This window comes from Diabrotica undecimpunctata, chromosome 5 (genome assembly GCF_040954645.1).
Source record: "Diabrotica undecimpunctata isolate CICGRU chromosome 5, icDiaUnde3, whole genome shotgun sequence".
Lineage (NCBI taxonomy): Eukaryota > Metazoa > Arthropoda > Insecta > Coleoptera > Chrysomelidae > Diabrotica > Diabrotica undecimpunctata.
The window spans coordinates 160,632,795-160,653,886 of NC_092807.1; the positions used below are offsets into that span (position 1 = coordinate 160,632,795).

General features: G+C 33.6%; 1 protein-coding gene across 1 annotated transcript in view; it reads left to right on the forward strand.

Moving 5' to 3' along the window:
• LOC140442050 (cdc42 homolog) overlaps window positions 1-21,092 on the forward strand; it is a 177,853-nt gene that overhangs the window by 152,268 nt on the left and 4,493 nt on the right. The window lies entirely within an intron of this gene.

Here is a 21,092-nt window from a genome sequence, read left to right on the forward strand (position 1 = left end):
CGGAAACCTACAAGACAACAATTCCTACTTTTCAGTATTTATAGCTCAAGTATGCTACTATTGCAGACTTCTTTCTTTAAAAAAAAAGAAAAATTATTCTAAATAGTGGAAGTGTATACTAAACCCATCAAATTTTGAGTAGTATATATTTAAAAAATATATTTTAGTTGTTATAATTTAACATAACTATTTATTATATGGTGCAGATAAATAAATATTGATTGTCGGTAATTCGCAAAGTTCTATTTTATTTACTATTTAGTTTGTTTACTATTAATATTGGCTATGAGTACGTGTGCTTGGTTGTATAGTAATTTCCAGCCACTTTTAGTCTGTCAAAAAGTAACCAATTTCTCAAAAAAATAATTACTAAATTCACTAGACAGTTCGGACTGGGAATAGCGAACCGAGTATATTACAGGTCAAATGTTTATATACAGCAAACGATGCACCATATACCTATATAACTAATTATTTTTTTCTTTCTGTTCTCTCTTACCTATAGCATTACATATGTAATAATTGTGCAGATTGACTCCTACATAAATTTTTAATGGAGAACGCGTGTATAGAAGTATAACTTCTACCGGCAGTCCCACTGGACTACCACACCCGTTTTTTTTTTAATATATGAAGTGTTCTGTGAGACTAGAAACCTCAAAAATATTTAAGTGATGAAGGTGATATATAATCATGGACTAAACTGCCATCCTTATCGTTACTATTTTCTCCATCTAAAGACTCTTGGCCACTAATATGTTCACTTGATTCGTCTTTGTATAGCTCATCCCAAAGGTCTGTAGTAGTATCAAAATCAAATCTTCTTGTAATACTGATGGACTATCCATAAAAATTTTCCTAAATCTCCCAAAAAAAAGTTTTGTAAGTCCTGGTTTCAATAATTAACGATTCCTTTGAAAAAAGTATATTTCCAAAGTGCCTAAAAACAGCCAATATTATTCCTCTTTATAAGAGTGGTGAAAAATTTAATGTCCAACTATAGATCTATTGCCTTACTACCGGTCCGATCCAAAATTATTGAGAGACCTATAAATTCTCGACTTATATCTTTTCTCGTTGAAAACAACATTAATCACAAAGTCAGTTGGCTAAAAGGCTTGAAGCTTTAACTCAACGTAGAATGTTTGACAATATACTCTTCCTACATTAAAACTTGTGTGTCATTATTGCCTTTTATTGCTATTTATTATTTTCCTAACGAAAATGCAATAATCCAGTTTATGTGAACTATTATTGTTGTATGTATTTATTATCTAAACATTAACTAAGAAACAAGCAAACAAACATGTGGTAATGTTTGACAACGTCTGCGAAACTCGCTTCGGCTGACGTTTTGCTTTTTTATCTTTGGCATGGCGCTAACATTAAGACGTGTTGTAACAAAGAATAAAATTACAAAAAGATTACGTGGATTTGGTTTTTGCAGTATTTTTAACTGTTCACTTGTTGCAATAAAGATATTAACTACGTGCGGCAACACTTCGTCTTTTTTTGTAGCTAAAATAAACGTTGTATTTTAATCAATGTACAGAGGTTATTCTTTGTTGTAAAAGTAGGATTGGCAGAACTGTTTTTCGAAGACAAAGTAAAATAGAAATCAATTAAAACATTGTCATAGTGAATTAAAAATTAAATATATTCTTTGTGCACAAAAATAACAATACACAACAAAAAATAAATTAATCCTATTCAGAATCATTTTCTACTCCAGTCATCAAAGAATAAAATGCCACTGAACCTCTAAAAATCATACAAACAAACTAAACTTTAGGACGCTAAAAAGAATGCAAAAAAGTTTACCACTTTTACCCCCCGGCTTTACCCCAAAATCCCCCACGTAGAGGAAAAAAATCGATTTACTAAGAATCTGTACGCCATAGAAAAAAATGTTTTAAATAAAAAATGTAGGCAAGATAATTTTGGACAAAAACGTTTACCACCATTTTTTGTGTAGAATAAACCGTTCTCTCAAAAACAACGATTGAAGCGATCGGCGATTCTGAATGTCAGTTACGCGCGCGAAATCAATGTTAAATAAAATTTATAAGAGCTCGACGGTAAAAATTAATTATCATTTGATTCGAGTGTCCTATAGACAAAAGAGTGCATCTTTAGTATACATTTTTTGTATTTTACCGCAAAAGAACTCAGTTTTATAAAGGTGTTCAATAGATAAACGTGGCAAGATTTTTGTTATTTTTTAATAAAAAGTTTATGTGATTTTAAAACAATTTAAATAATATGTAAATGTGAATTCAGCAAATTAAATAAAAAATTGGTATTATTTCCTATCTTTAATGATAATTAATCATGATTTCAGTTATAAATACATTTATTCTAATGTTTCGATTTCCACTTCGGATTTTGGAAATTGGAAAACTATTGACGAAGTGAAAATCAAAACAAAAATTTTAAACAGAAATTGTGGTAAATTTCCTTTAAAAATAGTAAATTATATTAAAATTCTACAAGAAAATCAATAATATAACAATACTAAAAATTTCTATGTTTGCACTAAGAAGAATTTAAGTTTTTAATACTTAAATAAAAATTACATAATCTGATAAATTACATACTCTAATTAAATAATTTGCTTATTTTTTTTAGGACAATTTTGGGTCAGATATTTTTTCAAGGATTTAACATATGTACCAAGAGTTTGTTTCATTAGATATGACTAGTTTTTTTTTACTGAGATACTAATTTTAAATTTTGATTGGAATTTCTAATACTAGTGTTTGCAATATCACTGTGATCCATTTAGAATATTGTGTATTTCTTTACATATTTATTAATTAATATAACTACCAAGAATGAGTGGATGACAGAAGAAATATTAGAGATGATGGAACAACGCAGGCAGTGTAAGATCAGGCAGGACGAAGTAGGGTACCGAAATATACACAGTCAAATTCGTAAAGAAATTATAGCGGCGAAGGAGATCTGGATGACTACACTTTGCGCCGAGGCTGAAAGCCTATATAAACTCGGCGACAGCTTCAATCTTCACAAGAAAATTAAGGAAATTGCTGGTGTCTTCAAGAAAAAACAAGTCACTGGTATACATAATGACCAAAATGAATTAATAACGGACCCTAGCGATATACTTAATACTTGGAAAATGTACACAGCCAATTTGTTCAATGATGACAGAACACAAAAACCACCACAACTGGGAGACCATTTGTATGGCCCAAGTATTTTGAAAGCTGAAATTGTACACGCTATCAAACTATTAAAAAGTAACAAAACCCCAGGACCAGATGATATGTACGCAGAAACAAGTAAGTTACTTAATGAAGAAAACCTAGACATTATTGTCAAGCTCTTTAACGACATCTACGATACGGGCCAGATTCCAAAAGATTGGCTTCGATCTACATTTATCGCCCTACCAAAAACACCACGTGCGAACCTCTGCAAGGACCACCGACTAATAAGCCTAATGAGTCACTTTTTGAAACTTTTCCTGAGAATACTTCACACTAGATTGTTTAAGAAATGTGAAGAGGTCAGTGGATGGAGTCAGTTTGGTTTCAAAAATGGACTTGGCACGAGAGAAGCGATCTTTAGTATGCAAACATTGATACAGAATTGTTTAGATCAAAGAAAGGATGTTTTTATCTGTTTCATCGATTACAAGAAAGCATTCGATAATGTAAAACATGAATTGATGATAAAATACCTACAAGAGTTGGGATTGGATGCAAAGGATATAAGAATCATTGCCAATCTGTATTGGAATCAGACAGCAACAGTACGTCTTCAAAATTCCAACGAAACAGAAGATTTCTCCATTAAAAAAGGAGTAAGGCAAGGTTGTATACTGTCTCCAATGCTGTTCAATTTATACGTAGAAAAAGCCTTCGCAGAAGCAGTGGAAGACTCTAATAAGGGTATTAAAGTTAACGGCATATTTATTAATAACATCAGGTATGCCGATGATACAGCTATAGTGGCAGATAACGTCGAAGATCTTCAATGCCTTTTGAATGATCTAATTCTTGCAAGTGAAGCTCGGGGTTTGAAAATAAATATCAAGAAGACAAAATCAATGATTATAAGTAGAAATGATTACCCCAACGCAAAGATATATGTCTCTGGAGAAGAAATCGAACAAGTCAGGCAATTCAAATACTTTTGATGTTTGCTGAATGAGGGTTGGGACCCCGAGAATGAAATAAAGAGCAGAGTTGAACAAGCCAGAAATGCTTTTTTGAGGCTTCGTAAGTTTCTGACTGATCGCAAATTGGACTTCAACCTCCGATACAAGATGCTTAAGTGTTACGTGTGGCCTGTTCTCCTGTACGGAATGGAAGCATGGACGTTAAAGGCCAGTTCCATTAACAAACTTGAAGTGTTCGAAATGTGGTGCCTGCGTCGAATGCTCAGAATATCATGGACGGACAGGGTCAGAAATGAGGAAGTACTCAGAAGAGCGGGCTTACAGGATAGGGAACTTTTTAATTATGTAAAAAGTAAGAAGACTGCATACTTGGGGCACATTATACGAGGAGAACGATACACTTTTCAGCAACTGATACTCGAAGGGAAAATAGAGGGTAGGAGGGGTCTCGGACGTAAAAAAATGTCATGGCTGCGCAATATTCGACAATGGACAGCAATCCACAGCTATGAAATGCTTCGCAATGCTGCTAAAAACAGAATTATTTAATCCTGACTATTTAACATCTCACCTGACAAGACGATGTACGGTGGACGCCTACGCAGAAATGCATGGCACCTTAAGAAGAAGAATTAATATAAAAAATATTCGTAAACCATTGTTCTTTATAGGAAGGTCTGAAGACGGCATGTGACATGCTGAAAGTACTTAGTTGGTTTTTAATCAAAATTTTAAACACTACCAAGCTTTTGAAAACATGTTGCCAGTTTGACCTATATTTTAGAGATGTGTACAAGTCATACAGTATTTTCCAATCAGTAAAAATATGTGCACGGGAACAAGATCCACAGACCAGGTAATGGCCTATAAATACCTAGGTCACGACATTCGCATGGGATATGATAATCAAGCCGTTGAGCTTTTCCGTCGTACAAGACTAAATTGGGAAGCCTTTGGAAAGTTAACACATGTTTTTAAATCATCCGACTTTCTAATATGTCTTAAAAGAAAAACCATTAATCAATATTTGTTTCCGGTGTTGACTTATGGAGTGTAAACGTCGATCTTAATAAGAAGAATAGTATAAAAGAGCGATACATGTTGGACATTTCTAGTAGAGACAAGATATCAAACCGCCAGCTACGAGGCTAGGCGGCTCACGAATGATAGCTCGAATATATGGACAAAGGATACTGGAATAAAGCGAAGTAGAGGTCGTCTACCAACACGATGGACTGACGATCTAAAATTTTGCCAAAAAAAATCGGTTGCCTGTAAAGTCGGTTTTACGGGCGAAGATTTTACGTGACAACGTCTTTTTCTCGGTAGAATATTTATTGATATGAATATTATTAAATTGCACAATAGTTGTTTGCAGTTGAAACGCGCTGTTTCTTCTCAATCGACTGAATTACGATTGATTGCAGAGTGATTTAAACTAATAATTTACTTAACACTATCAACATTTGTCAATAGTATGACATAACCTATTAACTCAGTTTCTCAACTTTTGTGTCAATCTAACAATTAATCAATCAATCATAGTTTACGATAATGAAATATTAGTGTACAATTATTTACCTTTATTGTTGTAGTTGTTGTAAATGACGAATCTAAGCACTCCACATTTTCACTACAGACACAGCTGACGATACTTTAACCACACGTGTGAACTTGTATTATGACGCTTTCTCGGTTTTCCAACGCCAAGAACGCTCGAGAAAGACAGAGACACAAGCACGCACCGATTCAACGCGCCTAATTCTCTAGTGCTGCGCGCGCAACGGACCGATCATGTTTGAGTGGGAGAGAGACGCAAGGCATTCGCCGGTCCGGCGGGCCTCTCTCTCGTTCGGTGACTCATCGTAACAGACGTGAGCGGGCGTTACACTTTTTCATGAGTGACTCCGAGCCACAACCTAATTTAAGACGTTGTCACGTCAAAAACTGGATCTAATAGGCACCAAATCGAAACAAGAGGAGACTGAATAATAGAGCTGCAGATTCTGTAGTATAGATCCTCAAATAGTAAACAATATTTTAAGCGACAGCTGTATATTGTATCGTAGATGGCCAGAAACTTTTAAACTATCAAATAACTTCAAAACGTATACTTACCCATATTTCATCCAAAATTATGAAACCCTGTAACATCTTATACCAGTAGCCTGGTATAGGATGTTACAGGGTTTCATAATTTTGGAATAACTATCCTCAGTAATTTTTTTTTTGGATAGAACAATATTTGAAAACCAGAATCAATAGAATGTATCCTTTTCATTAACCGGCTACTATGAAGTTTCTATAACTAGAACCTAATCCTTAACAAAACCTCAAGCATGAAATTTTAGTTTTGAGTTTTGGCAACAAATGTGACGCATTTGAAATATGTTTAAAAAACGCTGAATTTAAACTTTCTCATTATGAACGATTTAAATTTTGGTGTCTCAAAATTAATATTCCCTGCAAAACTCAGCTTATTCGTATGATTTTTAGGGGTCAAATCTCTAACGACTCGATTATAAACAGACATCAAATAAACGTTTGATGTATTTATGCGTTTTAAATATGTAATGGGTGCTAATTCTTCCTCTTATTTCCTCTTTCTTGGGTACTACAAGCCTAAGCAAGTCTGGGCAATAAACCACTACAGTTTAAAAGTCCATATTTTCAATGTTTTCAATCTGTAAACTAATTTTCGAAGATACAAGATCAATCAAGATACAAGATAAGAATACATCAGTGAAGATACAAGACATTCAATTCCTAATTTAATTCTATGTTTAGTGTATTTTCTATAATTCTATATTTTGCCTAGCTTTTACATTTGGACACACGCTGTGGTTACTTGGTCAAAGCTGATTCTTAGTTTCTACATCATATTTTGCTTTAATTTCAGAATTTGTCTGCACTAACTGTTATGCTCCTTGCACCGCAAAACTCTCTCTTTCTGAGAATCATCAATCAATCAATCAATCAATCAATAATGTCTTTTTATTTCCCATTAAAAAAAATACAATTTTCTCTTTTAGTGACATTTGTTCTCCTTCCTTTGCCAACCCTCCTCCAAGTTTTGATTTCAAACCTGCTATGTTATACATAAGTATTTTTATTGTGTTCCAACTCTCATTACCAACAGCCATATTACCAATAGCCATTCCATGTTCCAAATCCACGAAATCATCATCTTCACTCTCTATCAGATCTGGTTCACCAACCCTCTACCTGATTCCCCCGACTGGATATTGGAGTTTTTTTGATTTATATTCTCTGAATGATCCATCACTTCTGCTTGGTCACTATTAATACTTGGAGAATTAAACAAGAAGTTTAAATCGACGTTCTAGTCCATCTTCAAACGATTCATACCATTATCCTTTTCACACTTTAATCCATCCCTCGAGTCCCAACTGTACTTAACTGATTCCACCAATAACGAATCAAAGACCAGTTTCATTTTCAGCTCATTATTCTTTTCTTTTATTTTCTTCATAATTGCTCTCAGTCTCGATCTTTTCTCCCTGACTTCTTTGGTATAGTCTCTGTCAATGTAAATTTCAGTACCTCTTAATTTTTTAGTCTGTCCCAGAATCTTAGAAATATCAGTATCCCACGGCACATGAGCTATTATGGGTCCATTTGGCTTTGGTGGTCCAAGTGGGTGTGCTCGATTAATCATAACTTGATCTTCAATACCTAAAAAGTTTTTACAAAAATCTGAAATTACTAAAGCACAAGGCTCTCTACCAGAATGACGAACACCTCTAAAAATAAGGTTATTCCTCCTTTGTCTTCCTTCTTGATCCTCTAGCATTCTTCCCCTAACTGTGTCCCTCCTTTTCAACTCTTTTAACTCGTCAGATATCCCAGATACTTTAGCCTCTAACATCTGAACTTTTAATGTTAATTGTTGGTTCTCTACTCTCAATGACTGGATGTCCTGACTCAGCCTGTTTACGTCATCCTTAGTGGATACATTTTCCAATTTTTTGTTAACCGGGTTTAATGATTTATATAGAAGTTCTTCAATAATTGTTTTTAGTTCCTCCTTATTTATACTATTACTATCCATTTCCATATTATTTAATTGTGGTGAACTTTCACTCTTTCGTCTCTTTTGGTTGGGCTTGGGAGTAAAAAAATCAGTTATTTCTCGATTATTCATTGAGTTATCTCTAAATATAGGTGCTATGTAGTAATTACAATAACTTGTGTATAAAATATGGGCACACCATAAAGTAAATAAACAAACAGCCTGTAATTTGTGCTGCCTATATGTAAGGGGCAGAATTTCGTAGTGTTTAGTTTAAATTGATGTTTTGTTGAAAGTTGGTAAATAGGTTGTCAGTAAAATCAGCTGATTCAGAATCTCAAAACATTTGTTTTCTATAATTAGTTGATCATTACCTTGGAAACATAATCCAAGCGATTCAAAATAATCACGACATTCAACTTCACCAGACAGCACTAAATCTAGTATTTAATTTTCCAAATTAGAAGTAAACTTTTATAAAACTAAGGAGCAATATAGAATTTGGTATTGACACTATCAGCTCAAGGCTGCCAACTAAGAATCATCATGATTCTTAGCGTATTCTACCGATTATGGTGCAGCCTCTCTTACATAGTCGTTCTTTATTTCTGCCCAAGATTGTCCAATATTTGCTTTTCTATGCCATGTTGTACCCGCAATTGGACGTCACCGTCGTCTTGGTCTTTTGACGCATCTTGGATACCACAGTGTAATTCTATTGAATCACCTACACCTATTGTCAGTTCTCCTCTCTAAATTTCCTGCCCACTGCCATTTTAAAGATTTAATTCTGTAGATTACATCAATGACCTCTGTGTGACTCATTCTATTCTTTTGCTATCTTTCTTTGTTATACCTAGCATGCATCACTACATTGACATTTGAGTGACTTTGATTTTCGCTATTATCTCTGTCTTTTGAGACCAAGTTTCTCAGTCATGATTGGTAGTATCATCATCATCATCCAGCCTTTATTTATCACGTCCACTGTTAGACATAGGCCTCCCTTAAACTTCTCCATTCTTTGCGATTTTTTGCGCTTTGTTACCAATTATTGGTGATACGCCTGATGTATAGGTGGTCTTCCTCTACTACGTTTGTCTGCTCTTGACCTCCAATTTGTAATTTTACTCGTCCATCGTGTCATGCATTCTGGCTACATGACTTATCCAGTTCCATTTTAGTTCCACTACACGTTCCACAACATCAACAATACTCGTCCTTCTTCGCAGATCTTCGTTTTTTATTCGGTGTTGCAACGCCACTCCCGGCTAAGTGGTATGTTGACCCTGTTAAGTGTGTCTCGCAGTTTTCCAAAGGCTGCCCACGCTAATGTAATTCGTCTTTGGATTTAGCATGTTTGGTTATTTCTCCTGATTCTTATTTCGTGACCCAAATACGTATATTTCTCCACCTGTTCTACCACTTTGTCTGGAATAGTTAAATGGTTATTGGGGACCATATTTGTCATAAACTTAGTTTTGGTCAAATTCATTCTGAGGAGGATTGGTAGTATACACTGATCGAATGTTTTTTTCTTCAGGTGGAGTGATATTTGGGATTTGAATATAACTGCATTTTTATCAGAAGGAGCCATATTTATGTATTCATTATCCCAGGTATACTCGTCTACTGTCTCAAGTACAGTGTTGTTTATTATTACATCTTGGACATCCACTAGCTTGTTGTGTATGGCTTTTTGTTTTTGTCAAGTTTATGTTTAATCCAACTTCATTGCTAGCTGCATTTTGGTCGCTTCTAAGTTCTTGTAGTTCTGCTGGCTGAGGTATTCTCCATCAATGGATATTCCTTGGTTTTGCCAGTTCATTCTGCTGAATATATTTTCTCTAGTTGCAGTGAAGAGTTTTGGGGATATTCCGATTCTGAAGTGTTTTTATAAATTTTTACCTTAGCTTTTGCTTGGCTTGGTTGGTTTGAAATTTAAGGCTGGTGGTATTTCATATTATTTAGCTCTACTCAGTAGTTCTCAAAGCGTATGGATATGATCCAGGGTACTGAATCCACTTCTAAAGCCAGCTTGTTTTCTTGGCTGTGCAGCATTTGGTAATTTGTTGTTGATGACCTTTGTGAATATCTTGTATATGATTGATAGTAGACTTATAGGCTTGTAGTTTTTGATATGCTCTTTGTTACCTTTCTTTATTAGAATATTTCTTTATTAATGAATTAGAATTATTTTTGCCAGCGTATTTAAACAGTTCCACTGTTATGCCATCTATTCCAGCTGCTTTACCGCTTTTTATTTTTATAATAGTTGATTCTACCTCTTTTGGGAGCACTTCTGGTATATCTTTTTGGTTACTGGTTGATTTTTCAAGCGTTTCAGGGGCTTTGTATAGTTCGCTGTAGAATTTAGTCACGAGTTGTATTATTTTATTTCTGTCTGTAATTCTGGTGTTTTCGTTTGTTAGAGCCACGATTCTTTCCAATGATTAATACTTTTCTGATTTTTTTTCTAGTTTTATCTGATTTCGATTGCATTTTCTACCAGTCTTTCATTCTTAATATTTTTTCTTATTGTCTTACAAAGTTCTGTGTATTTTATTCCCTATATGTTGCTACTTACTTCCATCTCCCTTCTACTTTAGCATTATTCTGCTTAGTATTAGACAGTTTTCTATTTTAACTGTTTTATTTTATTTTCAAACGCACTCATACAACTTTCTTTATGAGGATTCATGACGCTAGAGGTACACTCATAAAAGTTAATAAACGAAAAAATTAAATTCTGTCTAATAAGTAATTACCCTACAAGCAAAAAATATGTTATTTTCTATATAAACGTGTTCTACACTATATTCGTCAGTGTCATTTCAATAGCAAGATGCGCTCGCATAATGATCCGAAGAAAGATTAAACTCACTTCTCTATTTTCGCTGTCAAGTCGTAAAAAGCTGGTAGTTAATCTAAAGCTCGGCTAATTTCGTCCGCACATTGACTTTGTAAAAAAACAACGATTGCCACCACCTATGATTCACTAGAAAACTGCCATTGCTCATCCAGTTAATTATGGTAGAAACCAGGTACAGAAATAGATATTATTAGTCTTTGTTGTTAGGTGGTATTGCGGTTAGACCTACCCTATGTTTATGTGCGTTTATGTTTTGCGGAGAACGTTATTTCTTACAATCTTCCGTGAACGAAAAGACACCATTTGATGTTCTTGAACACAGAGGCGGGGAAATTTCTTTTAATAAATTTTGTTTGTATTCTCAGTATTGACAATACGGTTTCTCCTGAATATCATATGTTCACTCAATTAGATAACCTGAACAAATGATATACAGGAAGAATTACTTTTTTTTTAAGTAAACTTTTAAATTCTTCTTCTTCTTCCTTGTTGTATGTAGGCTTTAAAGCCTGTTTCTTCTTCAATATTAGCCTCCTAAATTGTTTAAATTATCGGACTATCTTTTTCTTGGTCTGCCAATACTTCTTTGTCCATTTGGTGACGTATTTCGTGCTATTCGTACTATCCTATCCTCAGCCATTCTACTAATGTGTTCGTTCTACTCCTGTTTCCGTTTTGTGAGCCATCCATTTATGTGTTCTATATTGCATGCTCTTCTTATATTTTCGCTTCTTTCCCTATCCAACAGACTTTTCCCTTATATTCCTCGCTGTATTTTCATCTCTGTTTCTAGTAGTAATCTCGTTTTAGATGTGTCAGGTCTTGTCTCCGCCATTTATGTTAATATAGGTCTAATTGCTGCGTTATAGATTCTTGTTTGTGTCTTGTTTTAGGTGTGTGTTCTTTCAGATTGTGTTAGTAAGAGACCCCGCCGCTTTACTTGCTTTTTAGCTTTGATCCCAGATATCTAAACCTTGCTTCCCGCTTTAATATTTTCCCATCAATTTCAATTTGGCATCGTAGTAGATATTTAGATGTTGTCATACATTTGGTTTTTTCTGTTGATATTATCATATTGTATTTCTTGGCTATTGTATTGATGTATGTTAATCTTTGGAGCTCGTCTTCTGTCTCGGCGATTAATGCGGCGTCGTCTGCATAACATGATATTTGGATTTCTTTGTTTCCCATTCTGTAACCATGACCTTTAGGTACTGCTTGTATTATTTCGTCCATTATTATATTAAAGAGAAGTGGGCTTTACGAGTCACCATGTCTTACTCTGTAGGACTCAAGTCTATAAAACATAGATATGCTGGTTTATTATACTCGATGGCCTTTTCTGTAGAAAATGTTTTGGTGTTATTTTTACCCTTGTTTTTGCAAGTACTAGTGTGTGTTCACTTCCTGCGTCTGCTGAGTTTAAAGTTCGGATATCTAGAATCTGCTTTGGGTGTATTTTTCTATTAGTGACTATAAAATCAATCATAGATTTGTGCCCCCTGAAGATTTAAAATTCGTATATTTATACTAAAGCTTATGGTCGAAAAATGTATTATTGATTCTCAGTTTGTTAAAAGCATAGAGATTACCCACGAGTTCTTCATTTGCGGTGACATGGTTTTTCATTAAATCTTTCTTTTACCCCTGGAACTATTTTATTTCCGATTGCTGCATTAAAGTCACCCATAAGAATTAAGGGTTCTTCATGAGATATTTCATGCAGGATGGTTTGCAATTGTTCGTAGAATGACTTTCGTTCCTCTTTAGGTTTACAGTCCTCGGGGCTATAGATATATATGACATTTAATTTTTGGTAGTCCATTGTGATGTTCATATGTATTATTCTTTCGGATACATCTTCTTCTTCTTCTCGTGCCACTCCTAGCGGAGATTGGAAATCATCATGGCCACTGCGACTTTGTTAGCAGCGCGCCTAAAAAGTTCAATCGAACTACACCCGAACCATTCACGTAGATTACAGAGCCACGATAGTTTTCTTCTACCCACACTTCTTTTGCCCTTAATTTTGCCCTGCATGATATTTCTTAAAAGTTCGTACTTTTCACCTCTCACAATGTGCCCCAAGTATTCCATCTTTCTAGTTTTTATCTCATTTAGAATTTCGCATCTTTTGTCTAAAGTTTGGAGTACTTGCGTGTTAGTGACGCGGTCCATCCATGATATTCTGAGAATGCGCCTATAGCACCACATCTCGAAAGCTTCGATGTTTTTTGTGGTCAACTGTTTTAGTGTCTAAGCCTCTACTCCATACAACAGGGTAGAAAAGACATAACACCGCAGCATTCGTATTCGTAACTTTATATTGATATCACGATTGCAAAAGAGTTTGCGCATTCTATTAAAGACTGATCTAGCGATTTCTATTCTACATCTAATCTCTTTTGTTTGATCAGTATCGTCTGTGATCCAAGCACCTAGATATTTATAACAGGACACACGCTCAATCGTTGTATTGTCTATTACAAGATTAGCTCTGATGTTCTTTGATTTCGTGATTACCAATAATTTAGTTTTTTTCAAATTAATTTTCAAGCCGTAAATGTTACAGTATATATTGAGACTTTGAACAAGATGTTGTAGTTCTACTAGCGTTCCCGTTAGGAGAACCGTATCGTCAGCATACCTTATATTGTTGATCGTCTCACCATTTATTATCAGACCAAGATCTTCTTCCTCGAGTGCTTGTTCACAAATAGCTTCACTATACAGATTAAATAAAAGTGGCGACAAGATGCATCCCTGCCGGACTCCTCGACGGATACATAAGGGCAGTTATTTATGTTGTCTAAATTTTTTATGAACAAGTATACCTACGCCTGCTCTTGTTAGTTCTTCGTTCTTCACTCTACTGTACGCTAGAAAATATTGGTTTATCACTTCTATTACCTCTTGGTCTTTGTTGTTGAAAGAACCAATGTTCCAATTATATATATATATATATATATATATATATATATATATATATATATATATATATTAACATTTTAAAACTAAATAAGAATTTATTTTATGGAATTAATGTCCAGTAGTCTGAAAATGACCACTATGTGTTTATATTTCTATAATTAATTTAGTTGAGGAAAATATTCTGCACTGAAACTTGGAACACAATCACTTAAGCGACCTTCGAAAACTAAGCCATTAAGTCATCAACTTAAACTAAATTCCTTCAAGATGAAAGCTCAAGAGGACTTATCGGAGAGGTCATTGGAAATCATTCACCAAAAGATTGCAACTTCTTCTTTCAAAGAACACCTGACAACAACGGACATCTGTTGTATTTGGCGGAATATGAGCAACGATCTTTTGTTTTTTATGCCACCTATACCGAAGACAATGGGAAAGTCCTTCAAGCAATCCGACAGATGAATCTAAATACGGACCGCGATAAATGTTTTGTGTTGCATAACGATTCGCAACAAAATATTATTAATTTTGGCATTCTTGAGAATTTACGTTACTTGGCGAAAGCAGAGGCATATTAAATGGATGGTACATTTCGGTATGCTAAAAATTTTTCTTGCAATTATTTACCATCCATGGCTTATTAAATGGACATTACGTGTCTCTATATTCTGTGTTCTTCCCGACAAACGCATAGAAACCTACGTCACGGTCTTTACTCAATTAATTCGTTGCTCCGAAGAAGTTTGTATCATTTTAAGTCCATTAAGAGTTGTAGCTGATTTTAAAATTTCGATTCACAAGGCTGTAGTTGCCGTTCGGCCATCTGCGAAGCGATTTGGGTGTTTATTTCCTTGACTCAAAGTTAGTTTCGCAAAATCCAAAAACTTTGGTTTGGTAACCACTTACAAGAGGGGAGACTCCAACGGCAAGTGGCTGCACTACTTATTTGGCTTGCCATTTTTGGACCCAGAACGAGTAGGCGATTGTTTTGTCAACGATTTCATGCGGATATTCTTAACCTGCCTTGATTTATGAAAATGACCGATTATATGGTAGAGAACTACATAAGTAAATAAGTCTCTTTTCCTTCTCTTTGGGCACCCCAGACTGGCCATATACATTACACCATAAATCCATGCGAATCCTTTCATTCCCATTTTTCCAACTGTTTTTGATAAATATATTCATTATCCCTAACGGATGCCGGTGATCAGTTTACTATATCTCGGAGGGTCTAATAATTTTATGGAGGGCTATAAAGTGATGGCAAAACACACTAATTAAAGGTTTTTCTTTTAAGGTGTGTGTTTTGCCAGTATTAACTTACGGTGCGGAAACGTTGACCAAGACAAGAAGAACAGTTCAAAAGATCCGTGTGTGTCAAAGGGCGATGGAGCGTGCTATGTTGGGCGTTTCACTACGAGACAAGATCCCAAATCGCCAGCTACGACAAAAAACCGTAGTGGCTGATGCAGTAGAGAGAGTAGCAACACTGAAATGGAACTGGGCAGGTCACGTGGCTCGAATGACAGATAATAGATGGACAAAGCGAATACTGGAATGGAGACCAAGAGATGATGCCTACCGAAGCAGAGGTCGTCCACCAACACATTAGACTGACGATCTAAAACGTTGTCATAGGAATTGAATGCAAGAGGCACAGATCGAAATAGATGGAAAATTATGAGGGAGATCTATGTCCAGCAGTGGATAAGCGAAGATTGAATGATGATGATAAAGTGATGAGTTCGTACACGTCCTATATTCGGATGAGATGTTAGCCTAGCTACCAATTAAAAAAAATTTTACCAGCTTGTTACTAAGACGATAGCAAATGCTTGAAAACAAGCATTGCACCCAAAGAAGGAGAAGATTCTGATAAATTATATTTCACAACTCTTTCGTTGGCAGGACGCTCATGAGTTTGGCGAAATGCTGTCGGCGGTTTCTTCATGCAAGATTTGCGGCTGTGCGAGCAAAAATAATAATTTTTACGATGATTGCGTTTTGGAAAGTTATTGCGTATAATTTTAATCGTATTTAATATTGCTAAAGTTCTGGTTTCACGCTTTAACCGTTGTAAGGTAAAAAGAAATTAATAAAATTGGATATTTATTGTTCATAATAACCGACTCAATGTTACTGAGATGCAAGATATTCAAATTGCCATAGGAAATTCCCGCGTATTAATTTTAAATAAAAAAGTACTATCGGTGAGATCTAAAGTAGGTACATTGTTATTCATAAATTGCTTTACCATTCTGTACAAGAAGCCATAAGACCACTTTTGGGCTGTCAAGGCAGTCTTGCGTCCAAGCAAATGTTCTTCGCTATAAATAAAAAATTGTATTTTTAAGAATCAAAGTCAAATACGATTAGGCGAATGAAATCATTGGTTTCGCAGTCAATATCCCAACCACACATACACACACACACACACAAAATTGTAATTATTAGTCTCATCTTTGTTACTTAACCCAAACATTTTGCAACAGCGTATCAATCAAATATATTTACATCTGACCTTGATATATTTACATAAAATGTGCTTATCAAAATCGCAAAGATAATATAGAAATATTCACTAAATTGTATTATCAGTGCATATAGATAGTCATAAAAACATCAAAACTCATTTTATTAATTTTTGATCGGCAGATGACCTTGAAAATTAACTAAAACAGATGTATCTTTAAAGGTGTAGTATGAAAATGTTGCTGATAGAATTCTTGGTTGGAAACCTCAATAAAGTGTTAAATTTCTACAGAATACCAATAATGTTGGTTTTCTCGACCCTTTCAAATCATCTAAGAATAGTAGAGTATTTTGACAAGTGGAATCCAACCCCGAGTGCCACAAGTACTTAAACCTATTTCTTCCATCAAGCATTAACCAAAATTTGTTTATATGCTATTTACAAAAGTGTGTGATTTCGTATGAGGATGAGGAACCACCAACGATTCTTGAAGTTAAAGACGCAGTTAAAAAACTAGCCAGAAACAAATCACACGGAATAGATAATCTTCCAGCTGAAATATATAAAGAAGGTGGCCATAATACCATAATGGCATAACAGTAGCTTATTAAAGAAATATGGACACAGAAATCCCTCCCCAATGATTAGAATATTGGCATACTTTGCACCATACACAAAAAATGTGATATCTTTGAATAGAAGTTCTTTTAAATTTAGAAAAAATACTGGAATATGTCATAGATACTCATCACTAGACTTCGGCAAATATGCATATTGCATATTTTGCATATTGTGCATATTTTATGCAAATATTTCATATTTTGGCATATTTGTATAAAAGTTTGCATAAAGTGCATAAAAGTTCAGATTTTTATACTGTATTTGAAAATTTATTTTAATTCTTGTATAAAATTTTGTAGTCATTTTAATCAAGAAATGATCTAAGTACGTAATCTCTACAGGTACAAAACATTTACAATTTCAAAGAAGATCAATTTAAGTAGCCCTCAACATTCTTAGAAAATCTCGGTCACTGAGGCATTCAGTTATTGGATAATCACTAAGGGTTCGCTCATTTGCATTTGATGATCTAATCCATAAATCTATCTACAATTTATTGTATCTTAACAGCAGGTAAACGGCTAATAGTTTTGTTCCTAATTTAGGGATTTTCCAAAATCTCCCAGTTTATTGAATTAGGTACCTAAACATTTCTAATTTGATGCTCAGATTTGTAAATCATTTTTGTTTTGATATTCAAAGCGTAAACACTCGTTGTGCGTAACAAAAAGGAAGATTGTGATTTTATAATGCCTAAAACAACCAGTGCTTCAACTTGGATTAAACCTTATAAAGAGCTGTCTATGGATATGGGAAAAATCTACTGTTCAGTCTGTGGCAAAATTGTAAGTATCTAATATTTTCTATTAAATATCTAATATTTCATACATACAGGGTGTTTCCAAATGACACTTACAACGTTTGACTGTAGATACTTCTCGAAAAATTGAACAAAACGATATAGTTAATGAGGGGTCAAACTTATTTACTTTTCGAGATACAGGGTGTTAAAATTAAAAAAAATTAAATTCTTTTAGTTAATAACAACAATAACTTTAAAACCAATAAACGTATTTACTTGAAATTTAGTACTCGTAGGTTGTTTTTAAATGAAAAATAGCTTCCTTTAGTGAGAAAAAATTGTCCATGGTACAATACAATGGTGTGTATTTAGAAAAATTTTTCACCTTTACTTTTTTTTATGAAGTCAGCTATTCTAAAACACAATTATTTTTATTGTAATCGAATTAACAAAAAAAAAACTTTTGTTGAATTTTAAAATAAGTTATATGATGTACTAATGGTTAGTAACAAAAACTAATTTGTGGATTAATACTGCATTTAAAACACTTAGCGAGTGTTTTTTTTCCAAACCAGTTATTTGATTAACCAAAAACACCTTGTATATTTTTATATTTTAAAGGTTGGGTTAAAATAAAGGTTTTTATTTTTATTTATAGATAGCATGTGAGAAGAAATTTCAGATAGACCAACATGTGAGAACTGCTTCACACATTGCAAAAAAAGGAAAAATAGGAGGAAAACATCAAACTTCAATGGCTAAATGTTTCCAATCTACTTCAAAAAAATTAGATGAGCAAGAAACTTTTAATGAAGACTTGTGTCGCGCATTAGTGTCTGCAAACATACCGCTTTCAAAATTAGCAAATGTAAATTTTAGTTCGTTTCTAAAAAAATATTGCAAACTTAATGTTCCAAGTGATCGGTCTCTAAGAAGAAATAATGTGAACGGGCTATACTCGTCGGTGTTTATATATAATATTAAGGAAGAAATTGCAGATAATTATTTTTACATATCTGTAGACGAAACCACTGATTCCTCAGGAAAGTATATTGCTCATTTATTGATTGGTGTTCTTAAAGAAGATACCTTACCAAAATCTCATCTTATTTCATGCCAGCAACTTGAGAAAACAAATGCTTTAACAATTTCGCGTTTTATACAAGAAACATTAGCAACTTTTTTTCTTCCGACAACTATTCCTTCTAATAAATTACTGCTTATTTTATCGGATGCTGCTCCTTATATGGTGAAAGCAGGAGAAAATTTAAAAATATTTTTCCCAGATTTAATACATGTTACTTGTGTAGCGCATGGATTAAACAGAGTTGCAGAGGAAATACGAAAAAAGTTTCCTCTTGTAAATACCATGATATCCAGTGTCAAAAAAGTATTTCTTAAATCTCCTATAAGAATTCAACTTTATAAAGAAATGCTACCTAACATTCCTCTTCCACCACAACCTATTTTAACGCAGCTAATTTTTATGCAGATCATTTTGTTAAAATAAAGAACATAATTGATACGTTAACAGATGAAAGTTCCCAATCTCTTTTGGATTCTAAACAAACTTTTCAGAGTAACTTGCTTCAACAAGAACTTTCATTTATAAAATCAAATTTTAGTTTTGTTCAAAAAACAATTACTCAGTTAGAATCACCAAAACTGTCATTGTTCGAAAGTACAGCATTAATAAAAGAATTTGCGTCATGTTGTCGGAACGTTAGAGGTAATATTGGAAAAGATATTTTAAAAAAATTTGAAGCTACTATGGAAAAAAATAAAGGTTACCATATTCTTTCTGAAGTAGTCAGTGTTATAGCTGGAAATATTTCGGAAACTATTAATTTAGAACCAAATGTTTTGGTTAGTTTGAAAAATGCTCCCGTTACATCAGTTGATGTTGAACGAAGTTTTTCCATATATAAATATATGTACTCAGACAGAAGCCACAAGTTTTTGTTAGAAAATTTTGAACACCACTTGGTCATTTATTGTTACCATAATTCTAAATAAGTTTATTCATACTTAAAAATGATGTAGTTACTTAAAATACATGTAAATCTTAATGAATAGTAGGAAATATTTAGTTATGTACACTTTTTTTTTTAAATAAAATTGTTTTCTATTTTACGATTTTTTTATTTATTTGTATGCATATTTTGTAAAATATTTGCATATTTTCGGGTAAACACGTGCATATTTATGCGCATATTTTCTACATTTTTATTTGCCAATTTGCCGAAGTCTACTTATCACATGTTTATAGACTACAAAGCAGCCTACGACACTATGAATAAAAGAGAAATGTTCAAAGCAATGAAAAAGCTAGGAATAACAAATCAGTTTGTAAATTTAACAAGACTAACTCTTGATAAAGTTGAATGTAGAGTACGAATTCAGGGGGAACTCTCTGAAGAATAAATTTTTGTGATATTGTGCTTACCATGTCCACACTACTATTTTTTTCTATTGAAAATCATGATTATTTCCGTATCGAACAACAATTATCTTTACCCTCATTCAAGAACCGTCGTGATATACCAGAAGCTATATTTATATATAAGATCATACATGAATGTATTAATTGTCTAAACCTATTAAGCCAGATTTACTTTAATGTTCCCTATCAAGCTCTACGTTACCACCATGTTTTCAATATTCCTTTCCACAGAGCAACCTATGGTATTCACAACTCATTAAATAGATACATGGAGCTATTAAATGTTTGATATTTTCAATAAAACTTTTACTCAGTTAAAAAGATCTCTTGCTTTGTAATATGTATACTGGGATTGTTTAATTTTGTTCTTGTTATAATATTTTAAATGAATCCAGATATGTTCTCCTTCAAGCGATCCTCCAAGAAAAAATATTTGGAAAACGAGGTCCAGGAAGAAGAAGAACATCTTGGTTAAAGAACCTCAGAATCTGGTTCAATACAACATCTGTGCAGCTTTTCCGCGCTGCTGCAGATAAGATAGAAATTGCCATGATGATCGCCAACATTCGTAAAGGATAGTCACATCAAAAAGAAGAAGATAATATTTTGTTTGTTTTTTTTTTGTATGTAAGATTTTTAGTCTCATTTTTTAAACTTTTAACATTGATTTTATATTATAAGTAATTTCAAGTTTTGAATCCTAACTGTGATATTGTATATTGTAATTTAAACTGTTAATGGGGTTATCCCGTGTATTAAATAAATAAAAAATAAATTACCTTTTAAAAAAAACATAGCTACGCACAGAAAATGTTTCATAATATGTA